This window comes from Orcinus orca, chromosome 13 (assembly GCF_937001465.1).
Source record: "Orcinus orca chromosome 13, mOrcOrc1.1, whole genome shotgun sequence".
In the NCBI taxonomy this organism is placed as follows: Eukaryota; Metazoa; Chordata; class Mammalia; order Artiodactyla; family Delphinidae; genus Orcinus; species Orcinus orca.
In genome coordinates this window covers 56,897,629-56,913,097 of record NC_064571.1, presented here as the reverse complement: position 1 = coordinate 56,913,097, position 15,469 = coordinate 56,897,629, and the positions used below count along the sequence as shown (strand labels likewise).

Genomic DNA, 15,469 nt, shown 5'->3' with positions numbered 1-15,469 from the left:
TGTGCTCCGCAACGGGAGAGGCCACAGCAGTGAGAGGCCCGTACCGCAAAAAAAGAAAAGATTCTTGTGGCTGTTCAGCCATTTGATTTCACTCTATATGCAGCAGGCAACGACATTCTCCATTTACCAAAGGTCTTATTTATGAGTGCTTTTAGCGTCAATGGAAAGTTGACTCTTTATATTCTGCTCCTTGTTGGGACTTGTGTCCCTGACAGACTTGAGTCATGTGGCTCCATAAACTACTCAGAGGCCAATCTACAACCAGAAATGAGTTCTGGCAAAAGTCACAAAACTAGTTTGCAGTGTCCTGATGGGCAACCTCTCAAAATATTTTTTTTAATTATTATACATTAAAAAAAAATCTAACAGAAACCCATGTAGCCGCTCCCCAGTTTCAACAGTTTGCCATATTGCTTCAGATTTCCTTATCTTTTTAAAGAAATAAAACATTTAACAGCTACATCCCTGCCTCATATCCTTTCTCCCCTCTGCCTACAGATATGGGTGTCATCCTAAAGTCTGTAGTATCTTTAATTTTGTATCTATATGAAATGATGTACATTCACTAAACTTATCGCGCTAATCATTTCATGATGTATGGAAGTCAAATCATTGTGCTGTACTTACATGTAAGCTTTATGCAAACTTATACAGTAGCATACATCAATTATAGCTCTATAAAATTGGAAGAAAATAAAAAGAAAGAAATGGAGGAATATATCTAAACTCAGGACATCTGTCCTCAGAGATGGTCTGTCACAGACATGGGTTCCCTTCCATCAAACGTTTCTGTTGAACTCTTCATATCAGTTGAATATGAATATGAATATGCTGTTTTGCAAGTAGACAAAAACAAATGTCATATACTTCTGGAAAAAATAAATATAAAAAATTAAAATAATTATTGATAGGGAAAAAAGTTGGCAGCATCATTGCCAAGAGTGATTTTTTTTTTTCCAAGAGTGATTTTGATTTTGCTTTTGATTTTTGTTTGGCCCTCAGGTGCAGTTGAGTCAATTATTCTCCATGGCATTCCCATCACTGTTCCTTCCATGCAAGGCCCTCTCTTGTTTTAATCGTTTATTCCTCTGATCCTTGTGCACCACCCCAGTCCCTCCCTAGGCTGGGTTACTAGGGGAAGAATCCCAAAAAAAGAGAGAGAGCAGGGTGGAAGTTATGTCCTTTATATGACTTAGTACCCAAAATCATCACTTCTGCTAAACTCTATGGGCCAGAGCAGTCACAAGCCCCTGCCCAGATTCAGTGGAAGGAAATGTAGACCCCACCTCTCAGTGGGAGGAGTGTCAGTTACATTGCAAGAACAGGATGGTGGGGGGGATATTTATTTTAGTGAGGCTATCCTTGGACAATACCGTCCCCAATCCTACCTACATTGTTAGGTAAGGTAAAAGACAACAGTGGATGGACAGGCGTCCATTACTGCTGGAGTACAATACGCAGACAGATACAAGACTATAAGGCAGGTTCTGGAGAGCCTTAAAAGCCTATTTAGGAGAATGCTTATAGGCAAAGGAGGACTTTGGAAGCCCCGGGACTCCCACTCCCTCATTCCCATCACCCAGCACCTCCTCTGTGCTTGATGAGAAAATATCTAAGACCCTCCCTCTATGGCTAGCTGAGCAGAGGGACTCTCAGAATTGGTCTGTGTCCTCTGAGTAAGAGTCAAGGTAGCCAGCCACCAGCCCCTACCCTTGTCCCTGTGTGTGCGTGTGTCCTCACCTACCTGGTCAAGCCCAATCTCTTGACCCCAGAGAGATACGGATGCTGCTGCTTGGGTGGCAGGCAGGGACTCTTCAGAAGTGCCCTTCCAGGTCCACTCTGAATGGTCCTGGGCAGAGCAAAACCCACACTTCACACACACACACACACACAGAGACACAGACACACACACACACACGAGTTGTAGCAGTATCACCTCAAAGATAACAAGGAGACAGCACTTGTCTGATAGTCAGGAGTCCTGTGTTCTCATCCCATCTCTGCCCAACCATCTGTCACCCTTGGGGAGACCATTTACCCTGCTGGACTTTGCAGGCAAATGCAAGAATTACACTAGACAGGTGTTTTCTTCAAGTATAGTCATTGGAGCTCAGCTATTAAAATCACCTGACACCCACTAGCATGTCTAAAATCAAAAAGATTGACAATATTAAGTGCTGACAAAGAAGAAGAACAACCAGAACTCTCATGCATCGCTGGTGGGGATGCAAGATCGTATACGCACTTTAGAAAAGTTTGGCAGTGTCTGCTAAACTTAATACCTTCCTTATGAGCCAGCAATTCCACTCTTAAAAGATATTGAAACATATGTCTGCAAAAAAGACTTGTGCAAAATGATCATAGCAGCTTTATGTATAACAATCAAAAATTGGAAACAGTCCAGGTGTCCATCAACAGGTGAACAGATAAACAGTGTTTAATAAAAAGAAACGAACTACTGTTACATGGGTGGATCTCAAACACATCATGCTGAATGAGAGAAATCAGAAACAAAAAAGTGGATACCGTATGACTCCATTTATAAGGAAGTCCAAAAACAGATGAAATGGAACAGATGATGAACAGGGCTGCCTAGGGGCTGGAGGGTGGGGTGGGGAGACTGGAAAGAAGATCCACGGGAGTTTTTGGAGCGATAGAATTGTTCTAAATCTTGATGGAATGTAGGTAACACAGATGTATATATTTGTCAAAGTCCATGGAACTGTATACTTAATATCTATGCATGTGCAACACTAACATACTACAATTTTATAGAATAAATTATATTGGATGTCCCTGGTAGCGCAGTGGTTAAGAATCCGCCTGCCAATGCAGGGGACACGGGTTCGAACCCTCGTCAAGGAAGATCTCATATGCCGCGGAGCAACAAGCCCGTGCGCCACAACTACTGAGCCTGCACTCTAGAGCCTGTGAGCCACAACTACTGAGCCCGTGTGCCACAACTACTGAAGCCTGCACGCCTAGAGCCCATGCTCCGCAACAAGAGAAACCACAGCAATGAGAAGCCTGCGCACTGCAACGGAGTATCTCCCGCTAACTGCAACGAGAGAAAGCCCGTGCGCAGCAATGAAGACCCAACGCAGCCAAAAATAAATTAATTAATTTTAAAAAAAGACTTTAGGTTAAAAAAAAAAAGCAATTATATTGTCAAAAAATAATCTGCATGTCACTGTTATACTTTAATTTTTAAAAAAACATAATCATCCTGACTGCCTGTTAAAATACAGCTTCCTGAGCAATCCCGTCCTCCTGAGTCAACGGGGCCCGGGGATCTGCATTATGAACAGGCTCAGGCTTTGGCAAGAGCGTGAGATTTGAGACCCACGTCCCCGGGGGCGATACCCACACGCTTGTCTCCCGCCCGAAGTCCCCACCGCACACGATCCCACCCGGCGCTTGGCGCCTCCCGCTCTCCCCAAGCCCCCCCAGCCCTCTGCCCAGTCGCCCCTGGTAACCGAGAAAGGGCTGGAAAACCCTCAAAGTGCAGCCGCCCGGGGAGGGGCCGTCCACAGTGTCAGCGAAACAAGGGCAAATACAAAATGCGGGGTAATTGGCGGTTTTCTAATTCGCGGCCCTTTGTGCGGCGGCGCAGAGCCGGCGGCCGCGCTCCCAAGCCGGGGCCTTTCAGCCGCCGGGGGGCCGGGCCGCCGAGCTCCCCGCGCTCCGCAGCGCATAATTAATCGGGCTTCACAGGGCCCCGGACAAAGGCGCCCATTCACCCCGCCGCTCCTCCCCCCCGGGGATATTGTTATTTCTAAAAACTGCAGCCAGCTGGGCCGCAGAGAAACGTCAGCTCTGTGGGAGAATGAGCGGCCAGGCCGCCGAGGAGAGAGGGAGCTCTGTGTCCGCGCTCCGAGCGGGATTTAGAGGGCCAGGGAGCCCAGGGTGGGCAGGGGGCCCGGGGTCTTTTCTGAAGTCTGCAAGACTCCTCAGAAAGCCTCGTGATTTCCATGGGGCCCTGGAGGCCAGTGCCATGGAGATGGTAATGGGAGGCATTGAGGTCGTTCTTAGGGAAGGAGAGAGGGGATGCATTCAGGCCGCCAGGACCTCGGCTCAGCTCCCAGATGGGAGGGTCCGATGGACTGCCAGGTGGGAAGGCCAGGGTGCCCCCACCTGTACCCCGCTCTGCCCGACACCAGGGAAAATACATCAAGGAATAAAGGCCTGAGTCTGGATCCGGTTGGCCTGCGGTTTAATCCGGGGCTGAGGATGCAAAGACCCCGTAGTCACCGGGCTTCTGATCCAAGGACCACCTGGGGAGCTCGTTCAAAAGGAAACCTATCTAGACCTGGGCCTCACCCCCAGAGAATCGGCTCCCAAAGTCTGGGCTGGGGCCCAGGCATCTGTATTTTCATAAGCTCTCCAACCTCCCCTGCAACCCACCGACTCCGCTGGATTACCTCTCAGTACTCAGTGCCCCAGTGAGATGACTCAGGTGGCCCACTTCCTATTTCACAGAGGAGGAAACAGTCCCAAGAATGTAAATCGACCTGCCCCACGGTGACCGAACGGAGCTGGGACAGGACCCTGCGTGGTTGTGTGCAAGAGCAAAACGAGGGAGAGGCTGCCGAAAGGAGGCTTCCCTTCCACCCCAGAGCGTTTCTTGACGGTCAGGCCTGCTCTGGGCTCTCCCTTCCCTTGGCCTTTCTTTGCACGAGATTGATCTGCCTAGTTAAATTCCTCCAGTATGTTCTGTCTCACGGGTTCCCTGGGGTTTCTCGTACCTGCTCCATCAGAGGCACCCCTGAGTACAGCCCGGAGATCACTTTGGGTTTGTGTCCTGGCCAGTGCTGAAAGACCTCCAGGCAAGGCTCACTGTATGTGGACAGCAACTCATGACTCCAAGGTCCAGTCCTCTAGGCTGTGTTCCCCTTCAAAGCCCAGCACCCTCCCCAGGCCCAGCCGAGGGATCAGCAGTCCCGGGCTTCACCTTTGCCACTGAACCCAAGGAAACGGGCACCCATTCGTTCCTCCTCCCAAAGCTGGGAGCAGTCATGAACAGCCACCATGGATTTCCAAAACCTCAGCGTCCTGAACACCTCCCAGAACAAGCAGGGGCCTTTCCACAACCCTGCCCATCCCAGCCCATCTCGTGGAGACATTCTGTCCCTCAGCCATACTCTGGAAAATGTTCCCTCGGCCTAAGACTGCCGGTCCTGAGCGGGACCACAGGCCTTGGAGCCAGACGGTGCCGCAGCACCTCACTCCTCTTGCAAGTCAGGGAAAGGAAGCCTCCTGGGTTTGCAGAGGAGCCCGGGCTGGCCTCCAAGGCCCAGAGAAAGTGTCCAAACAAGCTCACTCCGCTTCCACCAGGCCGTGCTGGACACTGGAACGTCAACATCATGCGACGTTCGTATCTGTGGGCGGGAGAATGTGCAGCAAAGTCAAGAACGAAGTGGAGGGAAAGAGAGCGGAGAGTTCGGCCAAGGCCTGGCCAGGCCTCTAAGGGGGCAGCTTGGCTGCCTGGTAGCAAGCCGACTCAGGCACAGCCACTGAGGCCAGCAGAGATTCCCAGGGAAACCCTAGGACCCAACAGCCCCCAATGGCCCAGCCACCAGCATGGTGTCAAGCAGAAGATCAAGCTAGTTGTCTCCCATTAAATGAGCTTTATGTAGGGGACAGAGTGATCCAATACTGTCTGAAAATGAGAGGAAGAAGGCTCAGCTATGAGGAAACCAGACGACGTAAAAAACACTGTCCTTGAAATACACACTGAAGTGTTTAGTGGTAAAAGAGCAAAATGTCTCTAACTTGTTCTCAAATGATTCCATCAAATGTAAACAACCGGTGAATCTTGGGAAAGGGCTTACAGAAATTACCCATTAATGTTCTTATTTTTCTGAAGTTTGAGATGAAAACAAACAACAAACAGTAGACAGCATACCCCCCCCACACACACACACACAAATAACACAGAATCGATATTCCAAATCCTATGCCAGGGATGAGACTCAATTTTCCTGTTGTTTGCAGTCCCCACATGCATCTTTCACTATCTCCTATTATAGCAACTTGTGACCCCAAGCTGGTTTGAAGGTCCTTAAGGATAAGGTCCATGTTGTTTATCTCTATAAACCTACTGCAGCTAACACTGCTTTGTAAACAGAAGGCGTTCGACCAAACCTGCCATCCAGTCATTGGCCATGGAAGTTTTCTGGCTCTGAGTGAGATGGAGGAAGGAGAAGGAGAGGGGGGGAAATGGGAAGAAGGAACCAAGAAAGATGGTAGGATCTATATAGATTTTTCCAGTCCAATACACTCATGGCAGAACCGATGACTTTTTTCAAGGTTGATAGGCCCACCTAATCAGATCCTTCCAGGAAGCTTGCAGAGTAACCCAGACCCAGTGGGGCTGCCCCATCAGGTCCACCCACAGCACTTATAGACCAGCATAGCCTGAACCTGGTCATGTTCACTTCAACGTGTGGTTACCAGAGGGGATAATGTATTTATTTAAACTTCATCTCGTCCTCCGAGTGTTTCATGTACGTGCATCTTGTCTCCCCAGTGAGACCACGGGAGTAAGGGCTTTGCCTCCCCCCGCCCCGGCACCATGGCCACCCTCACGGATATAGTGGAGACACAGACGCACAGAGAGCCCTCAAGCACCTCCACCAGGGACTAAGTGTGGTGTGTTGCCTTCTACATGCCCAGCACTTAACACAGCACTTGGCACATAGTAGGAACTCAGTAAAGACTCATTGAATAACAGGATGAGTGGAAGTCTTGTTGAGTTGAGTCGAGTCAAGTTGCTTTCTTTGCCAGGACACACTAAGCAGTCTCTTGTGAGAGGTGTTCTTCTGGCCTCAGATACTCAGCCACTGAGGCAGAACCAGTGCAGGCCTTCCCTCTCTGCCCATCCTCAGAGTGGATCCCTCTGGATGCCCATTCTACCACGTCCCTGAGAAAGACAGCAGCACCGCCTCTGCGGCCAGGGTGGCATGGTCAGTGTCAGGAGAGAGGGGCTCTGCCTCTCAGAGTCTCTTGTCGTGGTCCTCTGGAGCGGGGCGGCCTTGGGAGGAGAAGCTCTGCGAGGCACATGTCTGGTGAGGGCAGGATCTTCTGCGAGAGAGCTTCGGGTCAAGGTTACGGTCCCCCCACCTCCAGCCCCTCACTCTGCTCCCACATACACAGACGTGGACAAGGCTGGGCTTGGGGGCAGCAGACTGCAGCACCCTGCCAGTGCCAGAGACTCTGGGAGGGGCAGGGGGAGTGTGACCACATAGTCATCAGGAGTGCCATTGTCTTTCCTGGTGCTTGGGGCCGGGCCACTAGTTACAGGGCAGTGGGACGGCTCCTCCCGGGTGCCAGCGGGGACAGGAAAGTGAGGCGTGGGGATCTTCAACCAGGCCCTCGGAAACCATCCAGGCCTCCAGAGCCTAGGGCAGTATCCTTCCTGCTGCCACCTTGGAGCCTGGGCCCCAGGTCGGTCCAGGCAGAAGTTGGATGCCTTTCTGGCCTTGAAGGATGGGACATTTCAGGCTGCCCAGAGAAACCTCTGAGCACCTTGGGGGAAGGGGAAGTTCCTCCTTTAACATGCCCCTCCTGTGGGCTGCGCCATCCTGACAAAGCTTCTTCCTCTCTCAGCACCTCCCACCGTGTCCCTGGGCCCCTCTAGAGGAAACCGCTGGCTGGGCCTTTGGGGCAGAACTGGCCATGCTCCCAGCACCCTCCATGTTTGCTTCCAATCCAAGAAAAAGCTAGGCTCCCAGGCTGGGAACTCCTGCCCTCCCCCTTCTCCCTTTCTTTTCCTTTCCTCTCCGCTGCACTTTCCCCCAGCCTCACCTCCCAACCCCAAGAGCTTCCAAAGTGACAACGTGTGGGCCCAAATCAAACCCTTGTCCTCAGGCCCCTGCTGGCATCTCTCCCGGATCGCCCAGCTTCTTCCTCCAGCTCCGCGCAACCCGCCACCCTCCCCACCCCTGCCCCCGCCATTCCTCTTTGTGGACAACTTTCTAAATGCAGCCAAACTTCCCTTTTCAGTCCACAGACCTCATAAAACAGCTGCAAAAAGTCAGCATCTCTGCAAGTTCTCTTGCAAAGTTTGGCTGAGAGCAACGCCCGCTGGTTCTAGCCAGTGCTTTCCCCTCCCCCCCTCCAGGCTCGGAAGGCCCGTCTCCTCCTCCAGGAAACAGTGGGGAGACCAGACCCCCTCCAGAACTGCTCCCAGAGACACAATCTCCCCAGCAATCTCATCTAGAGAGAACTCCCCGAGAGGGGCCCAGCTGAGAGTAGCCAGGGGGAGGAGACTGCCCCAAGCTGGGCTGGTTTCCTGACCCTGCTCAAGCCCCCTGGGACCCTGGGCACTCCACTTACTCCCTCCGGGCACAGTCCTCTCGTTTGGAGAACAAGGGATGCATGGATTGGTTGACCTTCAGGGCCCCTTCCAAGTCTGAAATTCCACAAATTGGTCAATTTCTCCTTAGGGTGCCAGTGACGGCAGACAGACAGCTGTGCCCAGGGACACATGTGTCGCTGAGGGTGGTCTGACTAAAGCACAGGCTTCCTAAACTGCATTCCGTGTTCTCTCTGTGACACTCGGCCCTCAGTCAAAGAGAGGCTCTCACTCCTGATGCCTGATGGGAATCACCTGGGGAGACTACCCCCTCTCCACCCCAGCCTACGCTTCAGACCGAAGAAACCAGAGCCTCAGCTTGGGGCCTGCTCATCTTTCTGTTTGGGAAGTTACCCAGGTGATTCTGAATGAGCAGACAGGGTTCAGAAGCATTGTGGGAAAAGCTTCTAGAAACTAAAGATGAAGCTCTAAGCCAGAGTGCCACATCTGGGTGCCGCCTTCTTCGCTGAGGACTTGAGGCCAGTGGGATGGGCTGTGCGATGAGTAAGGCCTGTCTGTAGAGCAAGGCCGGTCTGTCGTGGATGGGTGGGGAGGGGCGGTGGCCTGCACCAGGGGCGCCATCAGATACTGAGGCTCGCCACCCCCCCACCCCCGCCGCGGGATGCCGGGTGCAGGGCCAGCCTTGGGGTGCTGGCTCATTGGCCTGCCTGCTCCCAACCAGGCCCCCCGAGGCCTTCCCGGGCCCCTCCAGGGCTGACAGCCCCAGGTCTGCAGTCCAGGAACTGGAAACCAACCTCACAAGAGGCAGGAGGCCCCAGGGCAACTCCAGGCCTTTGAGGGTTTTGTGTAGATTGAGAAAAGGAAAATAGAGAAGGGAAACTGAAGCAGGGCCAAAGGCAGTGGAGGAGAAAAAGACAAGAGAAAGGGGAAGGACTCCGAGGTCAGAGAGTCATGTGAGTGGCATTTAGGGAACAAAGCCCCCACCGCTGTGCCCCCTGCTCCCCCTTCACCAATCATCCCTGAGCCTGGTAAGAAGCACTCTTCTGCCAGGGCCCAGGGCACGGAGAGCATTGCCAGCCATACAGAAAGTCCGAATCCAGAAACCTGCAAATTCTGAGTCTGTGAGCCTGGTCCCTCCACCCTCTGAGCCAAGCTAGCAAAGAGCCCTCCCTGCCCGACACCCTCAGATCCCCACCTCCTCTGCTCCCCAGAGCCGGTGTCTCTCATCAGACACTGGCCATCAAACTTGGCCATTCCTAGAGCAAAGTAAAGGTGAGCTCCAACTCCCAAGACACTTGTCATCGTATCAGGGAGAACCAGGTGATGCTGTTGACTAGCTGTGTGACCTTGAGCAAACCACCTGGGTCCCCTCCCCGGGTTTCAGTGCCTGATCTTGTCTGCTTTTCTGTGGAGGCATATTTGGAAGGAAGGGATGTCACTGTGCCCCAGGGGGCACGGGCCTGGGCTCTGAGGACAGAGACCCGGGCTCGTGTCCTGGCTCCACCACGTACTAGTGTTGTGAGCACCGTGCCCTTGTGTCCTCACCTGTAAGGTGAGAGTTAATAGATGGATGGCAGAAAAAGAGAAGACAACACAGGTCCAGACCAGCCTGGGACCAATATCTAGAATACACAAGGACTACCCGTTGCAAATCAAAAGAAGATGGCAACCGGGATAGAAAACTGGGCAAAGGATGTGGCAGGCAGTCAACAGAGCTGCAAGAACATACGCAAATGGGATACCTGTTAATGTGTCAGAGAGGTTCCATCAGAGGGAGAGATACAAGTGAGGGCTGGGACAAAAGGCATGGTGGTTCCCAACCTGGGGGTGATTTTGTCCCCTGCAACCACCAGGGGATATTTGGCAATGTCTGGAGACGTTCTGGTTGTCACGGGGTGGGGGTTGGTATTGGCATCTAGTGGGTAGAGGCCAGGGAAACTGCTGAGTATCCTCTAGTGCCCAGAACAGCCTCCACAACAAAGAAGTATCTGGCCCCAAATGTTAGTGGTGTTGAAATCGAGAACTCCGGGACTAGACAGACAGGTAAACAGATGGATGAAGGGGCCTGGCTGGAACGGTGAGCCGCTGAGGCATACGACTCATTAAAATAAATCCGATTAAAAGGAGCGATGGTAATGGTTCCTAAATGTTTGGCAGACAGTAGCAGGTTCAATTATCGTTCGCTGCTCTACTGTTACTCTTTCCTTGAGGGGTGTGGACTCCTCAGCCCTCTTCTGTTTGCTCCAGCAGCAAACCTGTGGGCTTCAGACCAGAGGGATTCGTGTGTCGCCCAGAGATGGCTGAGCAGTCGCAGTGGGCAGCCCAGCCCTCGCCCCTGTGCCCCGGGGTGGAGGGATGGAGGGAAGCGGGAGTTGGAGAAGGTCAAAGAGGACAAAGGGAAAGGTGGGTGGGAGTGTCTGGTCTGGGGAGCAAAGAGGAAGAGAAAGGAGACGCTGCAAACTTCGGAGTTTCACAGCATCTCAAAAATACCCAGAAAGCTGGGGGGCGGAGGGGGGCCACAGGGAGAAGTTCAAGTTGAGCAATGGCTGTGGTTCTCTTCACAAATTCATGGAAAATCCTCTTTTCATGCCCTCTGGTTCAGTTAAACTAGACCCTTGACCCCCTCCACGGTGGCCTAGAAAGGGGCCCATCCCAGAGCCACCATTTCTTGCACCATTTCCTCCCGCTCACCTCCTCCTTCTCCACTCACCCTGGCCAGTTCTCCATCCCTTGTTTTTCAGGATGGAAACTTCCACTCTGGTCCCACTACAGCCCTAAAGTAATTGACAAGATACATACCAGGGACTTCCCTGGTGGTCCAGTGGTAAAGAATCCACCTTCCAATGCATGGGATATGGGTTCGATCCCTGGTCGGGGAACTAAGATCCCACATGCCGCAAGGCAGCTGAGCCCAAGCGCCACAACTACTGAGCCCACGTGCCTCAACTAGAGAAGAGAAAACCCACACACCACAACTAAAGAGAAGCCTGCACGCCACAACCAGAGAGAAACCCAAGCAGACCCTGCGCTGTAACAAAAAGATCCCGCGTGCCTCAACAAAGATCCCATGTGCTGCAACTAAGACCTGATGCAGCCAAAAAAAAAAAGGAAAATAAATTAAATAGATATTATTTTTAAACATACATACAAAATCATCGTCATTATCATCATCTTATCTCTCAGCATCTGGGAAGAAATCATCTTCCTTACATGACGGACGAAGAGACCCTCTAGGATTCTTCAAGCTGAGCGCCAAATTTGGCTCTGAGCTTCCTGGTAGCCCAAGTGAAATGAGAATTGGGGCCAGTTTCATGAGTCGTATTGCCCATAATCAGAAACCCTCTGATGATGCAGAGCTTCTCCAGGAACTGGAGCCTGAAATATATTCTGCTCCCGGGTCTTATAGCCAGTGCTGGCTGAGGCAGTGACTGCTAGCGACAGCAGCATCCCCAAATAAATGCAACAGCGGGACTCCTCCGGCCATTTTCCAGAAAGCCCCACCATAAGGGAGGGACATAGTAAAGATTTTGTGGTGGCTAAATAACGTGGTCCAAGAGGCACTCGGCTTCATGAGAGCCCGACTTGGTTCAGGGATAAGTCTCATCTGGAAGAATGGATGGAATGCATGGCCTTTAGATAACCCCCATGAACTTTATTTCTCTCAACCGAGCTTTTGATAAAATTGGGGCAGCAGGAGGCAGTTGGAGGTTGTAACCGCTGACAAGGGTCTGGCAGGCAGCGCTCTGGCACCGCGTGAGGGTGGGGCTGGGCATCCCTGGCACCTGCCGAGGCACCATTCATGGATTCAGCTGTTCTCAGTCTCCCCAAAGGCCCAGAACATGCAGAGCTTTCTCATTTTGCTCTGGGCTAAAGTGGAACTTGCCCGAGAAGCTGGAGGAAATAGGAAGCAGGGCTCAGAGCCGGCAGTGTCCTAAGAGCCCCACCTCTCCTTTGGGCTGTTACTAAGAGTAATAATAACCCGCATTCACTGTGTGTCTACGCATGTTATCACTACCTCAGTTTAATCTTCACAACCAAGCTCTTAGGTCGCTACTCGGATTGTCATTTTACAGATGGATAAACTGAGGCTCAGAGGGCTCTGCTCCTGTAACAGTTCGTAAGGGTAGAAGCTACGATGCCCACTCAAATCTGTCCGATTCCAGAGTTCACACATGTGTGAACTCACACATGTGTAGCCGCCGCACCATCGTACCCCACCACATAGTATGAGAGAGCAAACCTGTGGGAAAAGCGAAATGGCGGTTAATTTTGGCATGAGAGTGCAGGAAACACATGACTCTCAGAATGCAATCCAGGAGAAAGCCGGAAGCCTGCAGCAATGTTTGGAATTGAAGGCCCAGGGGTCTTCAATTCCTCGAAGCCCTCTCAGACATCCAGAGCCTGCTGGACTGTAAACAGCAGCCGTACCCAAGCGTCTGTGAAAGTCAGAGGAGAGGGGTGTTGCAGGGAAGGTGCTGCAAGTCAGTGGGTAAAGGATGCCCTGGGACCAAGCTCAAGAGGCCCCTCAGAGGCTGCTGGGGATCCCTCCAGCCATCAATGAGGGAGCAGTGCAAGCCCCACACTCCCAGCTGGAGCTCAGGGCCTGGCTGGTCTGGGCCTGGGGTCCCTCCTGGGCTTCCTGAAACCAGCAGGGGGACACATCCAGACGTATAGCACCTGTGAAGTTGTCTCCCAGCAGGTGTCCCCGTGACTCCCTTGTGACTCATGCTCTATCTCCTTTGATAGCGTACACTGACCTCCTTTAGAAGGTCTCTCTAGCACGGGGATGGGAGTGTCTAGACGACAGGAAAGCTTTCCAGATCAGTGAGCAACATGCTGACAAGCAGGGCCTGGGCTCAGCCCCAGGAAACTGATGACTCAGGAGGACGTGACTTCTCTCCACAGACGTGTTCACCAGGCACTGGCCAGGGGCCCTCCCTGTGCCAGGTGTGAGGGTAAGGAAAGGAGTCAGGCCCAGTTCTTGCCCTCATGGGGCAAGAAAAGAGTAAAGAAGTGGACACACCTCGGTGTGTTTTCATTAGGCCCTTCCAGAAAATTGAGAAAGGAAGGAAGTGAGAAAAGGAGGGATATACCTACAAATTGAGCCAGAAATCTAACCACATCTCCCCTCGTCCCCATGCACTGCTACCACCCTCATCTCTGGCCTAGATTATTACAATGGGGTCCTGAACACAGCAAGCCCACTCCTACCACAGGGCCTTTGCACTTGCTGTTCCCTTTGCCCTTCCACCAGCGTCCTCATGAGTCAGTGTCTTCATGTCTTTGCTCAAATGTCCCTTCTCAATGCATGGAAGCCACCCAACTAAAGGTCACAACAACACCCCTCTCTCTGCCAGGCCACAGATGCTTTAGTAAGTATAATACACAGGGGCATTTCTCACTAACTCCTCATAGTACAGTTTCTTAAGGACCTCGGGATAGATTTCCCATTGGCCTTGGCCCATGAGCATGTACCCAGAAGTGTCCTCCCTGCCAACTATCGACCAGTGTACTGGGACCAAGCCCAGCTCTTCCAACCTGCTGACCCCAGGGCTGGTCCTCTCCTGTCCTAGGGAAATTCCAGAAGATCCTGGGCACCCTTCCCCACCTCCATCCTAAACAAGTTGTAGCTCTGACCTGTTGTAGCAGGACTGGTTAGCTGGTTACCAAATTCATCTTCTCCTCTTCCTGGGTACTCCCTGGACTCCATTTCCATCTCCTTTGCCATCAAGCTGGTAGAGCATGAACAGAGGCACTCTGTCTCTCTTCTGGGCTGAGGATGTTAAGAAACAGGTGTGCCCCATCTACCTCTATTTTTCCTTCTGCCATGACCTCGTGATTTAGGAGATGGCAGACCCACAAGATGGAAGGAGCCTGGGTGCCTGAACCTCTGCTCAGGGGAAGGCTGCCTGCCAACCAGAGCACCCATCTTGGACTCTGTGAGGATCCTTTGTTTTGGAAGTTGTCTATTTGGTATTTAACTTCCTGCCTTTCTGAGGACTCGGGGCCTGACCTCATGGCAACACACCTCTGTCCCTTCCCCCAACTGCATTTCCCACCTGAAGTTCGTCCCCTCTTCGCCACCCCACACCAGGCCTGTGATGATGACTGAGGAGCTGCTGAATGAATCATTGCCGCTCTTGGGATCCGCAAGCTGATATTAAAGGCAGCCTGGCAGAGAGGGAAGGCTCTTCCCAATACCTCTCTATAAGCCTGGTTCCAACAGTGTGGGACTTCGGGTGAGACCTCAACCTTCCAGAGACTCAGCTTCCTTATCCTTAAAATGGGAACAATAGGGCTTCCCTGGTGGCATAGTGGTTGAGAGTCCGCCTGCCGATGCAGGGGACACGGGTTTGTGCCCTGGTCCGGGAAGATCCCACATGCCGCGGAGCGGCTGGGCCTGTGAGCCATGGCCGCTGAGCCTGTGCGTCCGGAGCCTGTGCTCCGCAACGGGAGAGGCCACAACAGTGAGAGGCCCGCATACCGCAAAAAAAAAAAAAAAAAAGTGAAAATGGGAACAATAGCATCTGCCCATGCCACCGCACAGAGGAAAAGATGGGGGGTGGGGGACGGGTGGGCCTTGATATGCAGGAGCAGCTGCTCTGAGCCCGACTCTATAAACATCATCTCACTTAAAGCACTTAGATAGGGAACCGAGGCATTCAGAGGTTTAAAAGCGCCTGCCGAGTTCATCCAATCGGTAAGTGGCTGCCCCACCCCTGCCTTGGTCCTCCCCATCTTCTCTCCCTCACTGGACGGTACCAACCCTCACCCAGGTGCTCAACGCAGGGACTCCTCCTTCACCCTCACCTCCCATACACACGTCAGCACCAAAGCCCAGTTGCCTTACCTTAATAAACAGCTCTCCAATCTAGCCCTTCTCTCCACCGCCGCTGCCACCACTCTGGCCCAGCACCCCCCTTCTGCCCCCCCACATCTCTCCTGGACCCCGCAAGAGCCTCCACGTTGGCCTCCACGCAACTCCTCTTCCACACAGCGGCCCCAGGCCAGTCAGCGCCAACCCGACCCTGCCAACTCGCAGGTTAGGACAGCTCAGTGGCTTCCTGCTGCTCATAAGACAAAGTCTTACCGTGGTCTGCCCAGCATGAGAGACCCACCTCTTCCTCTGCCCCTCCTCTCTCCACTCTGGAA

At 52.5% G+C, this 15,469-nt stretch overlaps 1 long non-coding RNA gene across 2 annotated transcripts; it reads right to left on the bottom strand.

Annotated features, from left to right (window-relative positions):
- Positions 1-2,421: 2,421 nt before the first annotated feature.
- LOC117199473 (uncharacterized) lies at positions 2,422-15,002 on the bottom strand. Of its 2 annotated transcripts, none has more exons than XR_004480721.2 (2): positions 13,955-15,002; positions 2,422-7,083 (listed from the first exon to the last, which is right to left on the bottom strand). It is a non-coding gene; the product is annotated as an uncharacterized LOC117199473 (long non-coding RNA). The 2 variants fall into 2 exon arrangements; XR_004480722.2 differs by having other exon boundaries at positions 2,422-5,378.
- Positions 15,003-15,469: the final 467 nt, after the last annotated feature.